Source organism: Mastomys coucha, unplaced genomic scaffold (genome assembly GCF_008632895.1).
Source record: "Mastomys coucha isolate ucsf_1 unplaced genomic scaffold, UCSF_Mcou_1 pScaffold11, whole genome shotgun sequence".
Taxonomy (NCBI): Eukaryota; Metazoa; Chordata; class Mammalia; order Rodentia; family Muridae; genus Mastomys; species Mastomys coucha.
The window spans coordinates 18,540,132-18,561,834 of NW_022196893.1; the positions used below are offsets into that span (position 1 = coordinate 18,540,132).

General features: G+C 48.8%; 1 protein-coding gene and 1 long non-coding RNA gene across 3 annotated transcripts in view; one reads left to right on the forward strand and one right to left on the reverse strand.

Moving 5' to 3' along the window:
* The window catches only part of Tafa5 (TAFA chemokine like family member 5), a 224,096-nt gene that overhangs the window by 105,656 nt on the left and 96,737 nt on the right, over positions 1–21,703 (forward strand). The window lies entirely within an intron of this gene.
* LOC116077587 lies at positions 14,602–16,000 on the reverse strand. Its single transcript, XR_004113277.1, has 3 exons — positions 15,890–16,000; positions 15,226–15,308; positions 14,602–14,655 (listed from the first exon to the last, which is right to left on the reverse strand). It is a non-coding gene; the product is annotated as an uncharacterized LOC116077587 (long non-coding RNA).

A 21,703-nucleotide genomic window follows, 5' to 3' on the forward strand; every position in this document is an offset into this window, starting at 1 on the left:
GGAAAGACCCATTTGCAGGGGTCACATATAATATATCCTGCATATCAGATATTTACATTACTGTTCATAACAGCAAAGTTATAAAGTAGCTATGGAATAATTTTATGCTTGGGGAGGTCTGTATTAAAAGTTGACAGCCTTAGGAAGGTGGAGAACCACTGGCTTATAGAGTGTTTTCCTGTTAGTCCATGGGTCACAATGATGTTGGTCATGGGGTAGATATCATGGCAAGGGTTATATGATTGTGGTGGCGATCATGTTAGTGATGGTGATGATGTTGATATTGGTGGGAGCACTGATATTGATGATGACAATGGTTATCCCGATGGTGATGCTGGTGAAAGAGATTGTGACGCAAATCATACTGATTATTTCATTTTTGGTGATGATAGTGGTGGCCCCCCTGGTGATGGTGATTATAGTTGGGATACTGCTGTTGATGATGGTGTTAATCAGATGATGATGGCGATGGTAATGATAGTATGGGTGATGGCCATCATGATAATGATCACGTTGTTGATGGCAGTGGTGGTGACAGTAATGATACTGTGGGTGATGGTTGTGATGGTGAAGATAATGGTGAGAATGGAGATGATGGTGATAGAGGGGGTTATGGAGATGATGATGGTTGTCATGATGGCAGTGTAGATGGCAATGTTAATACAGATGATGGTGTTAGTGAAAATAATTATGGTAAGGTAGTGTGCGAGTGGAGAGGACAAGCCATCTCCTCTATGCCTAAGAACAATGCTAGGCTGGAACATTTTCCCCATAAGACATTTGAGGCTAAAGCAATATAACTTGCCCCAAGTCCAAAACCAGAAGATGACACACCCCATGTTGTTGAGCTTGAGCATGACTACTTCCAAAATCAGGGCACTGTCTTTCTCACCCAAGATCACATAGGGTTAGGTCAGTTACCTGGCTGGTCACCAGGAGAGGTGGTGCGAATTGGGAGATGTAAGTGCTTATAAGGTCAGACTTGAGGAGCCCAGGGTCGGTCTGTGAGGGTTCTTCACCATTCCCAGTTGTTCCCAGCACGGAGGGAAGCATTTTCTCCCTGGTGGAACATGGGCTTTGCATACTTAGGGTAGTGGGATGGGGGTGTGCTGGAAGGAGTGGGCAGTAACTGAAGGATGACTCAGCTCAGAGAGCTTGATGAGTCAGCTCAAGGTCAGACCCTAAGGACTTTGGTTTCTTGTTAGACAGTAGGCGTGCCCTCCTTGGGAACCACTGTGTCAGCTCTAAAGGTTATTTTCTGTTCTCTCTTCTGGAGGATACTTGAGTGCCTCCATACTGAAACATCTGAGAACACTGTGAACCCCCAACTTGAAAACTATCTCCTTGGGACAAAGAGAGCAGGAGAGATACACATGTGCCTCCGGAAGGACAGTGGGACTGTCGGAGTTTAGGAACATTCCAGGTACAGTCTGAGTCCAACTCAGGTTCATCGAAGAAATTACCCCACGCTCCTAGAACTTCTTAGAATCTGGGAAGATTGCTGCTGTGTTAGGGACAGAAGGAAGTGTATTTGCTCAGCACATGGTGACCTGTCTCCTCTCTGGGTGTGTGTCCTCATGTGCACACGGACGTTCATATTGAGACCTAAGAAGAAGAGATGCTGGGCGTGTGCCGTAAAACGCATGGCAGCTGCCAGGGGGGTGGGCTTCTGCTGCCGTTTGCTTCCTTTCTTCTTTGCATACAGAGCTCAAGTTGGCTATCAGCCCTGACTGCACATTCGTAAGAGGAACCTTTCCTGATGCTCTTTGTGGATCAGCTCTCTTCTCATCCAGGATTTGTGAGAATCACGTCTTAACTGTGCAGGTTCTCTCTGCCTGGCTTCTGTGGGTGGGGTGAACACAGTGGAGACTGGGGCTCCAGATATGGTGACATACAATGCCGAGGTCATCATTGCCATATTGTGTCCTCAGTGTCCTGGCGTGGATCCAGCCCAGGCTCTGATCGTAAGGAGGCAGCTGTGTCCTCAGAGTCTGTGGCCCTTTGTCTAACCCTGTTCCTAACTGCAGGTGCAGCATGGTGTACAGCCTAGAAGTCACCTTGGGTACAGAAGGAGGTGCCTTTCCCACCCCTGGATGACCAGTAGTTTGTGTTTCGTGCAGAAGGGAAGAAAGCCTCAGTTCTTATTAATTAAAAAAGCAACCTTGCTGTGTTTCATGCCTGCCCCTTTATGCCCACCCTAGACTTCCCTTAGGGAGGACCCTTAGGCAGAGCCCTAGAAAGAGTGTTCCCTAGGTCCCAAGGGACCTGAGTTGGGTAGGACACAGAAGGACTTGCCATAGCTGGGCAGTTCATGGCTAGAGCCTTGAATAGGCTGTTTCCAGGGGGTAGAAGGTCTCACTTACAGCCCTAGGCTGGAAGACCTACATTGTCTTCAAGAACTCTTGTTCATTATGGCTGATATTTCTTTTTCTGCTCTAAATTCTGTAAATGTCACTATGACTTGGCAAAATCCAGAAATGTCTCAGTAGACTCCATCCTCCAGGAAGCCACCCATACACATTGTTGTAGGGTGGACATAGGCCCCTTGCCTGGGTCCCTGCCTCCTGCTTCTGTTCTTCTTTCTCTGAGTATCTGTGAAGTTGAATGCTGTGCTAGAATACAGTCCTACTATTGCCTTTCCCTACTCATCAGTACAAAACACAGCTAAACCGCCCCCATGAGTCCCCTTAACAAGAGGCCTGTCTATGTTCCTTTTATAGGGTGAGGCTGACTCATACCCCTTCCTAGGGCTAGACTGGTCAGTGACTCTGACATGGCTCCTTATGAAGGAGCTCTGTTCAGGTTTCCCTCTAGCTTTTGGTGGCTCTAGATATCTCTCAGCCAATCTCTTGTCTCCTCTACTCATGCAAAGCTGTGTTCCCTCTGTTGTTGTGTTCTATGTAAGGTTACCAATGATACTAGATTAAGATTTTTCTTAGGCCTCATCAGAACTTGACTATGTTCGGGGATCTGCTGTATTTGGGCATCAGTATATAAACTGCGGGAGGGTATGCACAATCCAACCCATGCATCGGAGGGGAGGGGACTCTTTGGTTAGGCAGCATCAGAGGTTGGACTCCAGATCAACTGAGTTTAAACAGAGAAGTGTGCCTGGAAGTCCATGGTTGGTGGCTATGTGGCCTTCCCAACTCTTCTGGAGAGGAAGGCTGTTCAGGAGACCCTAAAAATGAAGCTAGAGGCTTCCTCTGCAGAAGTCCACCCCACTTCCTTCGTTTGTCTTTTTGAAGCCCTTGGCCTTACGTTTTATGAGAGCCCATTCCTGAATGTGATCTTATTCTTAGAAAACAGCAGTGTATGAGCAAGTGCAGGTGAGTAGGTGAACCCCAAGTTAATCAGATTAGCATCCTGCCAGGGTCAAGGGTAAGCAGGCCTACAAGAGGCAGTGGGGTGGGCCAACCGAGGGAACTTGGGTCATAGAGGAAAGAGTGAGTTTGCAGTTGGGGTCAGCTCTCAGCCCAAGTCCTGCCTGCTGGTGACTTTCACCAGCAAGTGCCTTGTGAAGGTGGCAGGGGGAAGAAAGGACAAACCTTCCCGGCTTGCACCCCACTTCCCTCCCAGCTGGGAAGGCTGGGGTCATTAGCCTCTGGGTTTGGGGGTTTCCCAGGTGCATGAGTGAAGCTCCGCTAACTGCTGCTGGCCAGGCCCTCCATGTTTTCTCAGTTCTTTCTCCTCCCTGTGCTACAGCTCTCATGTTCAGCTTTTCCACTGTTTCTTTATCAGAATCTCTCCATTCAGTACTGAGAGATGGTAGCTCTCCGCTCCAGTTGAGCTCAGATAGACACTGCAGTGTCCACGATTCTTTGGTGTTTTGTTTTTTGTTTGTTTGTTTTGTTTTGTTTGTCTTGAAATTTGTTCTTGGGAATCTGTGATGATATGCCCAGCTGGGCAGGGTTTGTAGTGGGTACTTGCCTCTGGCTTTGTGGGTCAGAGGTTTCCTACTCAGTTATCTTCTGTTTTTACTAGCGCTCACAGGCGGTTGTGCTATGGCCTGCTACTCCTGTCCTGTGTTCCCCAGGACTGTCAGAAATACCATCTGTGTGGTGTCCTGATTGTGTTGATGTGGGACAGACCTCTTGGATTTACTGGAAGAGCATGTTGGGAGCCCTCCTCAACCCTCCCCTCCCTCTTCTCTTCCTCCCCTCCTCTCACCATCTACAAAGTGTCTTCCATGGGTGGACACATTCCAGACGTTAGGTACATTAAAGGTGGAAAGTTCCTCTCCCTAGAACAAGGCAGAGTAGCTGCCTCTATGTCGGAGCAAGGGAGTGAGAGATTATACTCTGAGGATGTAGGGTAGAGGGAACTGAAAAAATCTAAGGCCCACAGTGGCTGGCCTGAAGCTTGCTTCTGAAATGGTTGAGTTGTTTCTCCAGGAGACAGCTTGCTGTGAGCCTTGGTCATCAGCCTTATCTGCCCAGGAGACCTGGGCCTCTGAGTCACTGGATGGTGTCCCCAGCACAGTGAATCACTCTGGTAGAGTTAATCACATGGATTGCACTGCCCAGCACAGAGCAGTAATTAAAGCTGTATGAATCAGAGCAAGACTGTGGACTGAGGCAGGCACCTGTGGTCAGAAGGTCGCCACCTCCTGCCACTGTGGGGGAATGTGTCACCAAAGCCCTGATGGAAGAGGTCAAGCTTGATGAGAGTAAATGGAACTGTGCTTCTCTGTATGCCTGCTGTGATTATAAGAGATTATGTAAAGGCAGGAGAGCTGGGAGCCACAGGGGCTAACAAACCTATCACAGCTAAGTGCAGGGCACTCTGATGGGCCTACCCACCATGCCCTTATGAGTAGTGTCTGAGGATGGCCCAGATGCAGGAAACTCGGGGCAGTTTCTGAACTTGCTCCCGTCCAAGGCTTTCTGAGATTCCAGTCTGAGACCTGTGCACCTTGAACCCCTTATGTCACAATTGTAAGCTCTGAAACTTTTGCCACCTGTGTCTGTTGCATGGTTGTGCTGTATGCCCAGGGATCATGAAAACATCTCTACCAGTCAGTCCTGGTAGCTCATGTTCCCTCCTGTCGAGGGTCTTTTCCAGAATCCACAAAGATCTTGTGTAGGAGAAAGGCTGCCATCCTGTCTTTGTGTTGATCAGAGACCACTTGGCTGCCTTTGCTGAGCCATCAACACTTACTCGGGGGGTGTGGATCCCCTGTTTATTCATGTGAAAGGCAATATGTAAACTTGGTTCAGGGTCCCCACTTTGTGGGTAGGGTCAGGACTCACAGGTTGTAAAGAGGAAGGTCAGGCCTGGCCTGCCTCTGTGTGGAGTCTCATCCGACCTTTCTTGCACAGCTCTTGACCTTCCTTGCTCAGTCTCTGCTCTTTGAGCTGTGGATCACTCTGGCTTGTCTGTACTGTCTGCTCTGAATGTCCTGACACTCAGCTCTGGGGCCACCTTTCTTTGTCATACCCACTTCCTATGGCTGCTGCCACTGGGCAGATGGAGCAGGCCTCTGTACACAAGATACAGGACATGTGGAGTGAGCCTCTGTGTGTGTGAGACATGGTATATGTGGATCAAGACATTGGGCATAGGACGTTGGAGGCTGCCCCTGTGTGTAAACCAGCTAATGGGTAGAGTGGCCTCTATATAGCCCCTGCTGTTTGCAGGCTATAGATGGGTGGATGTGTGGAATGGTCACACTCCTGAACACTGCATTCTAGCAACGTAGACCAAGAGCAGCGAAGGGAAAATATGAACAGGTGGCTTCTTATATAGATCCAGGGAGGAGTGGGACGAGCCAGGCTCTCGCCCGGGTTGGCCTACCCAGTTGAAAAACCTCATGGTGGCTGAGTGAGGACCATATACAAGAGGGAGTAGGTGCCAGCGCCGGAATCTATCCTGAGATACATCTTCCCTGGTACCATTGGGCACTACATAGGCCATGGGGCTAAGATTCCAAAGTTTACCATCTCAAGAGCCTCTAAGGTTTGAAGTCAAGGTACTTACCTATCTTGGGCTGCTAGACTGATGAGAAATGGGGAGGCTGGGTATCAGAAGCTACTGTGGAAATCAGGCCACCTGTCTGGCTTCAGACATCTCTGTGCATCAATTATTCCACTTAAAAGCGTTTCCTTCTTCCCATAGTGAATTTGGGGTGGGGCTGGATCGTGGGGCAGCCCAGGGAACTCTGGCATCCAGCTTTCTACCATTTGCTGGAGCTGTCCAGGCTTTGAAAGGTGGCTGTGCTGTCAACACCTAGCCATGGTGAGAGGGTCTTAAGTCCTTGGGTCTATTGTGGGGACTCTTCAACACCCTGTCCTGGGAAGTAGAAGGTCTGAGCATCCTTAGAACCTAGCCAGTCCCATTCCTATTGTGTGACTTATAGTCCTTTATAGGGAGCCACATTTGACACTGATCCAGCGGTCAGGCATGGTTTGTATTTATTTGTTTCTGTGTGTGTGTGTGTGGGGGTGGGGTGCTATGGGAACTGCCCGTGCTGGCGACCAAGGTGAGGTGAAGGCAGGAGGCAGCCCCATGCCTTGTGGAAGAGGCTGCTTGCCTCCTCCTGCTGCCGAGGCCAGGCCAGCTGAGCATCAGGCATCTGTTTGCCCCTTGCACTAACGATTTGTAATCTTTATGGGAACAAATCCCCGGGCCGAAAACAGGCTTGACTTACAGTGCACTCTCACATGAGCATATTGTTGCTTATTTGCATCTTAATGTGTAATCAAAAGCAAGAGTATAAAATTCACGGCAGGCCAATCATGTTTTACAGTCTGTGTAAATCTTGGGAAACTTGAAGGGGATTAAATTGCACGCTGCCTTCCAGCCAGTACTGGTGGTTCCAGTGTGTGCCCCGTTCACAGGAGGACACCTGCAGTTTTGCCAGTATCCTGCAGTATTGGGTGGCCACATCCCAATCTGTGTGTGCAACAGGCTGTTGGTACAGATCTCAAGCAGCTGTTACCGAACAGGCACAGACCATCCCCTGTGTCTGCCAGTCCCTGTTTGCATCTCTGACTGACAGGCCTCCTGTCCATCTCTTCTGCCTGACCTGAGAGCTTCTCCTAGATACAGCATCTTCTGTTGTTTTCAGGTGCACAGGCTGAGGGCCCTGATCTATGCACTCCAAGACTTAGGAGTGCCTCGTTAGCTCTTGTAGCCATGTCAATGAACAGAGGGTGGCCAAAATGAGCTCAAAGTAATATAGTGGCCTTACGCAACCAGATCTATCAATCATCCCCACATTTCCACTATGAAAATCTTTTGAATGTTATTTTTGAGGATTTCATATGTGAATACTTTATATCATTTCTACGCCTGAAATCCTCGAGTGCCCCCATTCTCTCTCAGATTCATGACCTTTTCTTTTATTATTGTTATGCGTAAATATATATGTATGTATACATGAATACAACCCGCTGGGCCCATTTAGTTTTGCTCAGATGAGTATGTATTTAGGGTTGATTGCTTATCCCTGGAGAAAATTGATTTCCCTCCTAGCAGCCATTATTTGCCTACACTGTTCATCTAGGGGTGGGGCCTTGAGAGATTTCTCACATCTACATTGTCATGTTAAGTTGTGTTGAGATTTCAACATTGCAACTTCCCTATCAAATGTAGAAGACACTATCTTACAACCTAATTCTCAGCCCACTGGCTCTTAAAATCGCTCTTCCACACTTACAAATTCTTAATGAGAACACAGTCATGGGGAAAGTAGCATCCCCCACATGTGCCTGCCCCATACAATGACCTCATGGAAGAAGTCCACAGCGTTTGACCCATTGCTAGATTTGCTTGCTTTCAACACACTGACACAGGTGTTGGGATACATGTGTGCATTGATACATGTCTGCATACAGTTATGCATTCTCCAGAACCAACTGTATTGAGGAGACACATTTGGCCCCATTTGCTGGAGAACATAGTTTTCAAAACTGGCACCTACTGAGTCCTGGGCAGAACAGAGGCTTCCAGGGCAGGAAACAATGGCCTCTGGTCCCTCACCCATGCCAAGGAGAATCTGTAGAGATGGAAGCCTGAGCTTCTATCTGGATAACAGATTTCCTCTGCCCCTGTGTTACACGAGACCTCTCTGTTGTAGATATGCTTTAGGCGAACGTGCCTGAGATCCTGCATGCTCTGTGTGTTCACCAGCCATCCAGGACTGGGCTGACTTTGTCTTTGTGGGAACAAGTACTACCTCTTGAGCAGAGCTGAGTGAACTAGTATTTACCTGAGGCCTCAGTGCCTGTAGATGCGCAGTGTGTGGGATGTGGCAGATATGGGAATGTGGGATCCTATGGTTACCATGACAGGCCACAGGAGATCATGGGGAAGGCAGGGGATGTACATGGACCCCCTATATTCTGTATGAGTGAAGGGATAGCCTCATGGAGATGACAGGCACTGTATGTAGATGAGTACCCCGTGGGTGAAGGCGTATCTTTGTAGAAAAGATACATGGATGCCTCCCTAACCTGGGGGAATCACAGAATTTTAAATATTCATCTTCTGGCTTACGAGCAAAACCACCAACGCGATTCTGGGAAGTTTGGATTAAAAAAACATGTGTCTCCTAGATGGTCCCTGCATTTGGAGGCCCTGCTGCTTCTCAAGCCAGGCTGAGTTGCATGGGGTGGACATGTGTGTATGTGAGTGTATGTGTGTGTATGTGTGTCTGTGTATGTATGTGTGTATGTATGTATATGTCTGTGTGCATGTATGTGTATCTGTGTGTGTATCTGTGCGTGTATGTGTGTCTGTGAGTGTGAGCGTGTGTGTGCATATATGTGTGTCTGTGTGTGTGCATGTGTGTGTGCATGTATGTGTGTCTGTGTATGTGTGTGTCTGTGTGTATATGTGTGTATGTGTGTCTGTGTGTATGTGTGTGTATGTATATGTTTATGTGTATGCGTGATGTGTGTGTATGTGTGTGTATGTATGTGTGTGTGTGTGTTTTCCCCAGGTGACAGAGCTGCCTCAAGGAAGATGGAGATTAGATCCTGGAGCTGGCAGGTCTTCACACTGTACCCTATGGCTGATGGCAAACATGGAAATTACTTTGGTTTGACTTGTGGTAGGAGGAGAATAGGATGGCATGCCTGCCTGCAAGAATGCCTGCAGGCACTGATGAGGGCAGATGCCTCTGCTTATCTCCATTGGCTGTGCTTCAGTGGTCTTGCTGACCTCATAAGTGGCTTCCATGACTGTCTCTAAAGGTATTCGTGTCCCTTTCTGGTTTACTCAATGCAGTTATAAATAAATCCTGTTAGTCATGCAGTGATATGCCTTTTATTGCAAAGGACAGTCCCCGCAGCTGCTCCTGGGATGCTTTGCTCCTGCAGGACACCCTAGGAGACATTGCTGGGATTGGAGCTTGAGCTCAGGGCAGGCCTGCCTCAGTCCTGCAAACCTCCTCTCCATTCATCATTTGGATCCTAGAGACAGGCCTGGGACAGGCGGACAGGTAGCTGGGAGTCACTGGGTCACTGGGCATGGAGAACTGGAGCTGCTTAAGAGCATCATGGGCAGGCATGTATAGAAAGAGTATACTGTTGTCCCAGGCAGAGAGCAGAGCAAGTAGAAAGGGCTGCTGGCCCTGGCACAAAGGTCAGCACTGTCATTACAATTTTGTTAGCATACCCTTCTCCTCATCTGTGATGGGCATCTGTTTCTTCTCCTGTAATAGACTACTCTATTATTAAACTTATGCGGGGAATGGTTTCTTTTGGCTCACAGTTCCAGAGTGATACAGTCTACCATGGCGAGAAATGCATGGTGGTAGGCAGGGAAGGTTTGGTGACAGCAAGGCTAGGTGGTCCTATGACATCTGCACTCTGAAAGCAGTGTGAACAGAAACTATGGCCCTCTATGAGCCACTTCTTCTAGGAAGGCTTCAGCTCATCAGCATTCCACAGCCTTTCCAAACAACACAGTAGCTAGAGTATTCCAACACATGAGCCTGGATGTGACACTTTATACGTAGACCTTAACAACACACAGTTTTCAGGAATGCTTATTTGTTGTGTAAAAATACCTGGGCGTTCTACATTGTCCCTGGGTGCTTGGGCCACTCCCATTGCCAGGTGACCTGGGAAAGGCCCCTGCAGGCACTGCACTTGGGTGGCACACATGCTGGTATTCCAGCGTTGAGGGGATGTATGTGTCCTGGTAGAGAATCCAGATCTTTCTCCTGTCCATGTGCTTGCTCAGAGTCTGGTGGAAGTGCAGCCAAAGTAGGCCTGCATGTAGATCCAGGAACAGGGAGCTAAAGGTCAGGGTAGCAGAATTAGAACGCTCCATGAAGGGCAGAAGGAACTCCAAGTCCTCTGGTTCAAGCAGGAGAGGAGCACCTTGTTTGGCAGGGAGCATCCATGGATGTCTGACATCCTGGAGACACCCGCATCTCTTCCTCATCTGTACTAAAGTAGCTGTTTACTTTTGGGCAAGAAACAAAAGTTATGACATTATACAAGTTTTGCTTGCTGTGGTCACTCCCTGGCTCTTCCTGTAGATCCATAGTATGGTCAGCCAAATTGTACAGTACCTTGAATAATAAACCTACATTTACTCCTGATCTCATTTGGTTGTGGTCTCACCTGGTGTCTTAGGTATGGTTTCCATTGCTATGAAGAGACACCATGGCCAAGGCAACTCTCATAAGGGACATTTAATTGGGGCTGGCTTACAGGTTCAGAGGTTTAGTCCATTATTATCATAGCTGGAAACATTCCAGCATGCAGGCAGACATGGTACTGGAGAAGGAGCTGAGAGTTCTGCATCTTGATTGGAAGGCAACCAGGAGAGACTGTCTTCTGCCCTGGGTGGAGCCTGATCATAGGAAGAGACCTCCACAGCCTATATTCACAGTGACATACTTCTTCCAACAAGGCTATGCCTCCTAATAGTTTTAATTCCCATGGACCAAGCATATTCAAACCACCACACCTTGTGTCAGGGACTTTGCAGAGTGACTTTTGAGGGGGGGATTATATGGGTGGTCTTAAGTTCAGTCATGGGTTCATTGTCAAAGGGATGTGGGAAAGATCAAAGAGGAAAAAATACAGGACAGGCAAGGAGGGAGTTGGGTGAGGAAGCAGCAGCCCTTGTGTGTCTCTTGGAGCTGGGAAACGCAGGACACAATTTTTTTTTCTTGGACTTTCCTAAAAGAGCCAGACCCGTCACCTTGGCCTAAGTCTGGAGAAGCTCATTGTGAATTCAGGAACTTCAGATTGATGAGGGAAGGACATGCTCTGTCCCACAGGCCCCCAACTATGGCCGCTTTCTGTAAGAGGTGCAACACACAATGGAGAGGGAGGTTTCTCACAGGTTCTTTCAGCTCTGTGACCTGCCACTGTCACCCTCATGTTGGCCCAGTGACTGGTGAGTCAAACACAAAACTTCAGTGCGAAGCAAGCTCACAGAATACCTAAAGTAGCTACGGATTCTGAGGATGTTTCATGGGAGCCTGGGGACTTGGATTTGGGCTACAGTGACTTGTCTAGGAGCACTCAGCTGTGTGCCTACAGGGCCTACAGAGGGTCTGGGCCTCCTCCATCTCAGAGCATGCTTGGAGGTGCAGGTCTCCATGGGTCCATTGCATCTTCACGAATGCCCCCTGGTGAGCAACCTTTGTGGGCCCTCCATCATCCATCCATATTCAGAGCCTTATCCAGTGCTGTGACCTCTACCTACTTCTCAGCAAGGCCATCGATGGCAGCGGGCAAACAACAGAAGCAACATCTGAAGAGTATCCTGTTACCTGGTGAACCACCAAGTTGTGTGCAGAGGGAAGCAGCACTGGACATATCTTAGGAGAAGCACAACTTCTCTCAGGGCTGATGGACCCACCAGGCCTGGTGTGTCCATCCATGGAAACTGGAGGATGAGCGTGGTCTCTAGATGCCTTTCTGTTGGATTCTTATCCCTTGTAGGCCTTCCACGAGTACAGAGCTGTCTTTCCAGGATTGAAATACACCTGTGCAGGCAGACACCATCTATGCATACACAGCTTATTCAAGACGTCATCATTACCCTTGAGGGATGGATGAGCTAGAAACAGGCTGTGTACACAGTTTTGAAACAAGAGACCTCATAAATGCTTTATTGGAATGAGCGTAGGATTTAGTTGCTCATAAAGTTGGCCTGGGAAGCTGTGCCTGAGTCAAGGAACAGGCTGGCAGGGCTTAATGTTCATCATTCCTAATCTGGTAGCCCAACACCCTCATGGAAGCTGGGAAGCCCTTGTGGGAGTGTTCTTCCTGCTCTGCAGGGTGTCCCAAAGACCTGGCCATCAAGGAATAAGCAGATGGCTAGTATAGAGCATTGGGTGGCTAGAAAGGGGCCTCTGATTATCTCTATCTCCTTCACTTCTTTCTGCTTTGACCCCCCACTCCACCTCCATAGCCTGCACTGACTAACCTAGGGTAAAAGTGTCAGCTCTTTGCGTATTTTTAAGAACATGGACCTCTGAGACGGCAGTGTATTCTCTTCTTTTTATAGATGTAACCAGGGATTGCCAGCTGTGCCACTGGTCCAGGATCCAGGCTACCGCCTTGCTCATGGAGGTGCTATAAGGGGATGTTTAACACCTGTAGGAAGGAGCTGAGGTAACTCCATACTTGAGGTCAGGGTCAAAAGGAGGAAGAAAGTCAAGGTCTGTGATTCTGTCCCTTCCTATCTCCAGGTCACACCTGCCTTTGCTAACATTTGCACAGGTGTTCCTTCTCTCTCGAATTTGTCACCAGGCTACATGCAGTAGTTTGGATTTTGGCCTACACATAAGCCAATTTTCACTGGAGCCAAGCATGGGGTAAATGGGAGAAAGGTTCTAGAACTTTTGTCTAAATAGATCCAGACCAGCCCTCCAGGCTCCATACCACATACCACTGGACTCTACCACGTTTGTTCTATGTCAAGTTGGCCTGAATCTCCACCCTCTACCCTTCTCACTGTTTCGTGCAGGGAACCCTAGGCCCCAGCTTCTTACTAGGAGAATGAACTGCATGCTGGGCAGGAGGTGATCTGGGTTGTTGGTGCCTCTGAAGATTCCAGTCTAGGCTTTAGGGAATGCTGGAAGGAGTGAGCTGTTTGGGTGAAATTACAATTGCTCCTTTATCCAGTATGCTCTGCGGAGGACAGGCCATCTGGGAAGGGCCTCCAGCTGAGCCATGCCCCAACCACTGGGAAACAGGGTAGTTTTTCTTTTTCCTCTTTGATGGGTGGCCCTGGGCTTCGAGGAGTAGGCAGCGATGAGCTGCATCTAGGTGTCTTCGCCGGTTCGTGGGTACACAACCCATCTCTGCTCTCGCTTCCGGAAGTTCCCAGGTCAGTGCTTGTTCACACCTTGTCAGTCTTTCTGGGGATCTCACGTGTTCTCCTGTGTTCCACAGCCCCGACATCTTCTCTATGCGGTTCCAGGCCCCATCCCTGTGGCTCCGTGAGCCCCACCTCATCATAGCTCTGTCTTGCCTGGAGCTTTCCTTTCCTTCCCACATGTATGCAAATCAATGCACATATTTTGACTTCATTATCTCAAAATGGCCCAGTTTGGAGTTGGACTTCTGCTCCTCATGGAATCTGGGAGGTGGTTTGTGATCAGTTAGCTCTGCAGCAGCCGCCTCCTCAGGGAAGGGAACACTTTCCCTTAGTCCCCTGTTTTTGTTATTTTTTTTGCTGAGAACAATTTAATTTGATTTCCAAATGTGAGTTGCAAAGCCTGTGCTTGCTTTCTGCTGAGTGTTCTCAGCTCCACGGTGTGTGTGCCCCCGAGCTTGCAAGGGATGCCTGCTTGGTCCATAGGGGCAAGTTTCGATCCCATGGGTGTTTTGGATTCAGCAGGAATAGAATCCTGTTCCCACATAGGGTTCTTTATTCAGCTTCTATTTCAGGGGCACTTACACATGTTAGGTCCAACTTCAGGAAGTACAGAGGTGAATGCAGAATGGCCTCTATGCTTACGTGTTTTGTGGTCAGTCTGTCCATCCTTTCATCCACTGGCAGAGTCATTCTTCCATCTGTGTCTTAGAATACCCAAAAGCCCTTGGAAAGCTTTCCTCTTTATCTACTTATCCTTTCCGTATACCTACTGAATTATATAAATCTATCCACTTATCCATCTATCCATTTTCCACGGATTCATTCACTTACCCAGATATCTGCTACCTATTCACACATTTACCATCCATATTTACTTATTGAGTCTCTCATTCTTCCATTTACCTACACACCAACTAACACATTCATCCACCCATTGTGTATCTATCTTTCTTCTATCGGTACCCACTCATCCATGCATCTATCCATTCATCTTCCCATCCTCCTGTTCATCTATCCTCACATCCATCCATCAACCTATTTACTGGGCCATCAACCCATCCATCCTTCCTATCCATCGATCCATCCCTTACCCACACATCCACTACCTACTCACCTATCCATCAATCTGCTATCCCAGCTATCTACTACCCATCCACCCATTCATTTATCCATCCATCATCCACTCAACCATCTGTCCACCCATCCATCTACTCATTCAACTGTCCATCTTTCTATCTGTATGTCCATCTATCCATTTTCCCACCCACCCATCCATGCATCTTTCACCTTGTAGTTTGTATCTTCCATTGATGACAGCTGCTGAGAGCAGTGATCCCTGAGTCTGGTTATCATATCCACCTGTGTGATGGGATAACATTGAAACAAAATGATGATGCCTTTTAGGATTAGAAAATTCAGAAGCCCCACTGCTCAAATGGCCTCTCCTACCATCTTCATATCTTACTAGTCCAGAAATGACAAAATTCTTGGCTGCAGTGACTGGCAGCCTGCACATGGGGTTAAGACCCGGACATCTACCATGGCGGGTCCTGTCACTTTTCTGTTCACACTTGTATTATTTTTGATTCACTAAAGGAACACCCCACAAGGTGATGGGAATCATTGGATTAACTTCAATGATTGAAGTGACAGTCCCACATGGCTGTCTGAAGAAGATTCAAAAGAACTTTGCAGTTGCTTTGTCCAAGAAGCTGTAAACCCCAGAAAACGCTATAGCTTCCAAGGATGGAAGGCTTCACCCTCCCAAGAATTGTTGAGTCCATGCTCAAGAACTAAAGAAGCCAGAGTCTGATGTCCACAGACAATGGTGACATATGCAGGCCCTTTGCTGGCTACCCTGGTTTTCCACTCTTGTGTCTCCTAGGTCCTCAGTCTATCAGACAGTCTCTATCCCAGATGCTAACTCACATGTCAGTGGTCTCTGGAAATCTCCTCAGAGGCCCATCGGGTACAGCTTACTAATGTCCAATCACGTTGATCATCATAGAACTCTTGTTAAAGAGAGAGTAAGGAAGGCTCTGATCACCACTCTGCAAGATGTGGGACTTAACCTAATCTAGTGACAAGTGGGGCTTACAGGATGAGAGAGTACCTACACCCTGAGAAGACCCTGGGTGGCTATAAGCTGGGTGAAGAAGGTCTTTGATGGACATCAGGAATGAGGGGAGTGTGCATGAAATGGGTGTGTTCATCCAGGGTCTGTTACTAACACAAAATCTCTGAGATCCAGTGTGTGTCCAAAAGGGCCTAGCTGATTGATCTCACAATCCTAAAGACTGAAAATACAAAGACAACTGTCCTCTGATGACCCTCATGGCATTACATCGTGGTGGAAACACATGCAATAGATCTTACAGTGGCACATGGAACCCCGAGAGGGATCAGAGGCCCCACCCCCTCGTCTGTATCAACTCACTTTTGTGTACAGTAGCTGTGGAGTTCCATGAAAACTGCCTCAGTCCCCCTTCAAGGGGTCTCTCCCCCATGACCTAACCACTTCCCATCTCTGCTTCAAAACTACCACATTGGGAACCAGTTTCCAACCCATGAGCACTTGTAGAACAGAACACACCTATCCCAGGCACAATGGGGTGTTGTGCTGACACTGAGCCAGGCAGGCTGAGGCTGAGGCCTTGGTAAGAAAATTCCAGGAGTCTAATCAGAGCTTGATGCTGTGAGACTGTGGCTGTGGCTGTGGCTGTGGCTGTTAGGTTGTGGCTTTTAGGCTGTGGCTTTTAGGCTGTGGCTGTTAGGCTGTGGCTGTGGCTGTTAGGCTGTGGCTGTTAGGCTGTGGCTGTTAAGCTGTGGCTGTTAAGCTGTGGCTGTGGCTGTTAGGCTGTGGCTGTTAAGCTGTGGCTGTTAAGCTGTGGCTGTGGTTGTTAGGCTGTGGCTGTGGCTGTTAGGCTGTGGCTGTTAAGCTGTGGCTGTTAGGCTGTGGCTGTGGCTGTTAGGCTGTGGCTGTTAGACTGTGGCTGTGGCTGTTAGGCTGTGGCTGTGGCTGTTAGGCTGTGGCTGTTAGGCTGTGGCTGTTAGGCTGTGGCTGTTAGACTGTGGCTGTGGCTGTTAGGCTGTGGCTGTTAGGCTGTGGCTGTTAAGCTGTGGCTGTGGCTGTTAGGCTGTGGCTGTTAAGCTGTGGCTGTGGCTGTGGCTGTTAGGCTATGGCTGTGGCTGTTAGGCTGTGGCTGTTAGGCTGTGGCTGTTAGGCTGTGGCTGTTAGACTGTGGCTGTGGCTGTGGCCATCTGCAGCTGTGGCTATCTAGAGCAGTGGTTCTCAACCTTCTTATTGCTGTGACCCTCATGTTGTGGTGACCCCCAACTATGAAATTATTTCATTGCTACATCATATCTGTAATTTTATTACTGTTATGAATCGTAATGTAAATATTTGATATACAAGTATACAACATGCAATTCCTGTGCAAGGATTGTTCCACTCCCAGAGGGGTCGTGACCCACAGGTTGAGAACCACTGATCTAGAGGATGGTTTATCTATAGGACACTGCTGGCTCGATCCTGTGACTTACCTGGCCATCCCCAGGCTGACGTGGGCAGCGTCTGGGCTGATATGTCTGAAGCTGGAGAGTGACCAATGGTCTAAGCTGGAGGCTGGCTGCCTTACTTCACCCTAGCAACAGGTGCAGACAAACCCTCTGAGTACGGCAGCCCTCTCTGCTCATTAACAGAAGGTCTCATCTCCAGACTGCCCTCCCAGTGTCTCCCTAATTACCACAGCAGAAGGTGAGCCTAGCTCCATGGAAACATGCTCTGGAAGCTATGTGGGGTGGCCACGTGGAGCTCAAACTGCAGCTGTCACCTTTGACCTTGAAAGAAGCTCAGGTAGTACAGGGAAGGTTTCTTGTTTTTCATTTATGTGTGTGTGTGTGTGTGTGTGTGTGTGTGTGTGTTTTACAAAACCTCATTACTTGGCTGCCTGTTGCATGGAGCTACAAAGGCATTGATATATGCTAGCCATGGGCAACAACCCATGACTATGGGTAGAATTGGCCCTACCTTTTGAGCAGCGATACCTCAGCCAGGACTCCTGATGCCTAGGAGAAGGGAAATGGGCCGTTGGTTGCTAAGCACAAAGCTGATGTGAAATTCCCAGGGCTCAGCATATTTCCTGGAAAGCCAGAGACAGGTGTGAGGAAGGAACAGGCCAGCGGGCCCATGCACGCCCCATTTAACCGCATCGGATGCTGGCGCAGGCCCCACAAGGCATCCACTGAGCTCCCCAGCATGTGCACCACAGAGGCCATCATCCCTCATGTCTTCATGGATTTTTCCACAGAGCTAATTCCTTCTTTGGAAAAGTTTGAGGTTTACAGAGAGATTGTAGAGATAGTTCAAAAATTCCCATGTGCCCCATACTGATTCCCTGGCTAGTACAGTAGTCAACAGTGCAATGCCCTGACCTTGGTGTGGCACATTTATTTACCGTGGAAGGAACACCAGCATGTTGTAAGTCTCTGAATCCTGAGTCCTCATTCTTTTTATCTGGTGTCCTTGTGAGTTTGCATGCCACTGAGACCACCACACAGTGTTTCACCATCCTGGCCCATTGGCTCCTGGAAACTGTGAGCCCCCAAGACATCCTGAAGGCCGTGACCTTGACAATTCATTGTTAGCTGTGCCTGTCAGAGCTCTGGTCAAGTCTCCCATGGTCAATCTGCATCGAGTGTTCTCTGCTGTGGTCGGAGTCGGGTTCCAGGGTTTTGACAAGAAGAAGGTTGGTCCCACATTCAGTCTGTTTCCGCCGTCAGTATGAGTTACTTGACATGACTTCCTGCCTGAGATTCTGTTTCCCCAGCTTCTCTGGGGACTGTTGCTCTTTGTGAGGAAGTCGACACACACAGTCGCACTGATGGTGATGCTGGGCTGGTGAGGGTGAGTGTCCACAGAGGGTATGGATTTCTCCACAGAAGATTTTATCCTGTCCTTATGTTGATTGGTTGACTTCCACAGAGCAGTGTGACACCATGCATCTTAGATCTCTCAGTTATAACCCAGTTATAACTATTTTCTTCATTAGCTTTGGTCTTGGAAGTCTATCCTGTGGCTCTTGACACATTCCCTGCAATTCCGCTGTCTCCTGAACATTTCTTTACTTTGGGGACAAGACCAGGTCTCTGAGTTTCTCTTCCATTTCTCCTGGTCTTTTCCTACACACAAAGACCAGGTTCCTTTGTTAAGTGATGTTAGAACCAGTGGGTCAAGAGCCAATTTATTGCTGGTAGAGCATCATAGTCTCTCAGCCCTCCTAGCTGCCACAAGAAGGACCCCATATGTATACATGTGTGTGTACTGTCTGTATCCATATCACACGAATATGACCACACACTGGCCACGCTGATTCTAGCCTGTCACCACCAGGACTGCCATTTCCCTTCCTCTTGCCTATCTGCTACCTCCCACTCCTGTGCAGAAGGCTGCCTCCCACCACTGCCACCCGCTTACCCAATCGTGTCTTCCTTCAAGTATGCACACACAGGGGTGTCAGACCAATAGTGGGTCCCCATGGAAACAGCTCTATTACCCAGAGCACTGTGCTTGGAGCCAGCTCATTTGCCCTCAGTCTCACAGGCTCTGCCGGCTTCCAAAGTTGTCTGCCTCACCACAGAAGTGGCTCTGTGCACCACCTGAGTCCTACCCTCCTCCTCAGCCTCCTAAATGATGCAGTGTGGCCACATCTGCAGTGCTGTGCATCCCTATTGCACTGCTGTGCCAGAGCCTCCCAGTCTCCACCCACAGAGGATCCCATGTTTTCCTCTGTCCTTCTGTCCCCCAAGCTGGTGGTTGGTCACTCTTTGCTTGGCCTTTTCTGTGGTTGTACCCTTTGAGGAACATCATACAGTTAGACTCCTGTGGTCTGTGGCTTTCCCCACTTAGAGATAGACACTCATGACTCTCCCCTGTGCCCTCCTGTGGGTCTGCCCCTTTCACTATTAAACAGTAGTCCTCAAGAGGACTAAGCCTCAGGGTTTTTATGCACACTGCCTGAGATCCATCTCCCTGGTTCCAGTGTGAGAAATGATGGGTAGCTCTGCTCTAAATGCTTATATGCAGTGTGTGTGCACACACACATTTGCACAGAGATAGAGAGAACTTTCCATATCAATTGGCTAAGTCTCTAGGGGTGTGGCCTCATCAGGTGGGAGAATCTTGCTTTGACAAAGCTGCCAACCTTCTTCCAAGTGGCTGCACCACTCTGGGTTGCCAGAAGCTATGCCTGAGGACTCCTTTGCCCCACACCCTGGCTGGCACTTGGTATTTGGGGAGGAGTTGGCATTTTTCCATTGTCATCGGTGTGTAGGGGTTGGATGTTTCCTGGTAGCTTGTTTGCCACTTGGGGAGAGGTGTCGCAGTCTTTGTCTGCTGTCTTTGATCCCTCTCTCACTCTGGCACTTTAAAGACTTTCTCGAGATGTCTTGGACCCGTGTCATCATCATCAGCTTCGTGGCTTGCAGATATCATCCCCCTGTCTCTGCTGGTCTTTTCAGTCCTCCTTGCAGCATCTCTGCAGAGCAGATGTTTCTGTGTTAGCAAAGTCTAATTTGTCACATTTTCTTCTTTCAAGGATTTTGAATTTGGTGTTTTATCTAAAATCTTGTCACCAAATCCGATCTTGCATAGTTTTTTTCCTTCCTGTGTTGCTTCTGGAAGTTTCACATAAATGTGTTTTATATTTAGGTTTCTTAGGCACTTTGAATTACTCTGTGAAAAGTATAAGGTCTGTGTCTAGATTCAGTGTTTTTCTTTTTTATAGTTCTCTGTCACTGGGCTCATAGCTGCATGAGCCTGTGGTTGATAACCCTATTTCTCATAGGCTTGCTCTTGCACCTTGGTGGAAGTCCTTTTCCAAGGAGACTGCAGGGTTCCTCACTGTGAGCAGAGCCATCTGACCTCTCTTCCCAAGCAATGGTCCTGCAGATTCTGTTTCTGCAAGACACATGGGGGATGGAAGATTAGGTTTTTCTACCGACTAAGCATCCATGCCACCAGGAACATGTGAAGAAACATGTGTGAACTCCTCAAACAGGGCTTGCAGCAGGTTTAATGCCCTGAAGGCAGCTTTTCAGTTGCTGGCCCCTAACCACTTGTGATGAGCAGCTGTTGGCTCCAGGTACAGAGGCCATCTTACTAGCAGAAGAATATGTGAGCAGGTGTGTCTCCAGAAACGGGACACAGGCTGGACAGTTACCTGGCTCTGAACATCCCCTGCAGGGGTACCAGTGGTTTCCCTAACCCCCTTGTCTCAACCTTGAACGTGAGACATTCCTATCATGTGCTCTGTCTCCCTGGAGGCAGACAGCACGGCAGCATTGAACCAGAGTAGGAGCAGAAGTGAGATTTGGCTGTGACCTGGGACCCCAAGGCTGCTACCCCCACCTTCCTCCCTATGCTTATCCAATATGGAGTAACATGGCATACTGGTCTAGAGCTGGGCAGGACACTGCCAGCACCCCTTCTATGCAGCTTAGCACAGAGGCCTGGAAAATACAGGAGACTGGGTGCTGCTGCTGCCTCTTAGCCATGTCAAGCCTGAGTGCTGGGCCCCAGAGTCCAAGCTACACCTATGCCACAGGCTCCCAGGTGAGTGGGCTGGCCTTCCTCCTCACAGCATCAGCAGGGAAACTGAGGCTTCAGAGTGGTAGGTGCCTCAGCTACAGTGGGAGTTGTGATGCTAGCCAAGCTGAAATGTGCTGTCCTTGCAACCTGTACTAGCAGAGGAGGGATGGAGGGCAGTGGATAGCAGGACAGGCCCCACTGTGTCTAGCCTCAAGGCCTCTGAGGGGTCCTTAGGACCAAGGCTCGCTTGGGAAGTAACATTCAGTGCAGAGGAGAGTAGCGAGACAATTGTAGGTGTATGTTGTCAGGTTTGTTTCTATAGTGGCCCAGGCAAGACTCCTCACGATGGAGGGATGCCGAGTCAACTGGGATGTCAGTGGTCTGTCCACAGGATGCCTTTCCATTCCAGCTCTAGATCTTCAGATGTCTGGGTCTTTATCCTCTGCCTACAAAGAGTGGCCTTCACCTTTCCTCTTCTGGGATCCTGTGCCCTGCCCAATCTGCCTTGGGCCAACTGTCCCCTGCTCAGAGTCACCTGCTTCAACTTCTGTCTGTGTGGTTATGGGGTGCCATCACCGAAAATGGAGAGCCGCAGCACCTTCCATTGCCCAACAGCCAGAAAGTGACACTGGATGAACTGTCCTCAGCTAACCTGTCAAGCATACTGAACAGAAGAGGAGCTCTGGTCCCTTCCTGGAGCAAGAACCAGAGCTAGAGTTGGGAATGATGGCTAGTTCATTGACAGGCACAGCTTTCTCAGACAGATAGCCAATGCTGGAGACAGCCTCACTGTGCCTGGCATCTTCAGGAACTGTC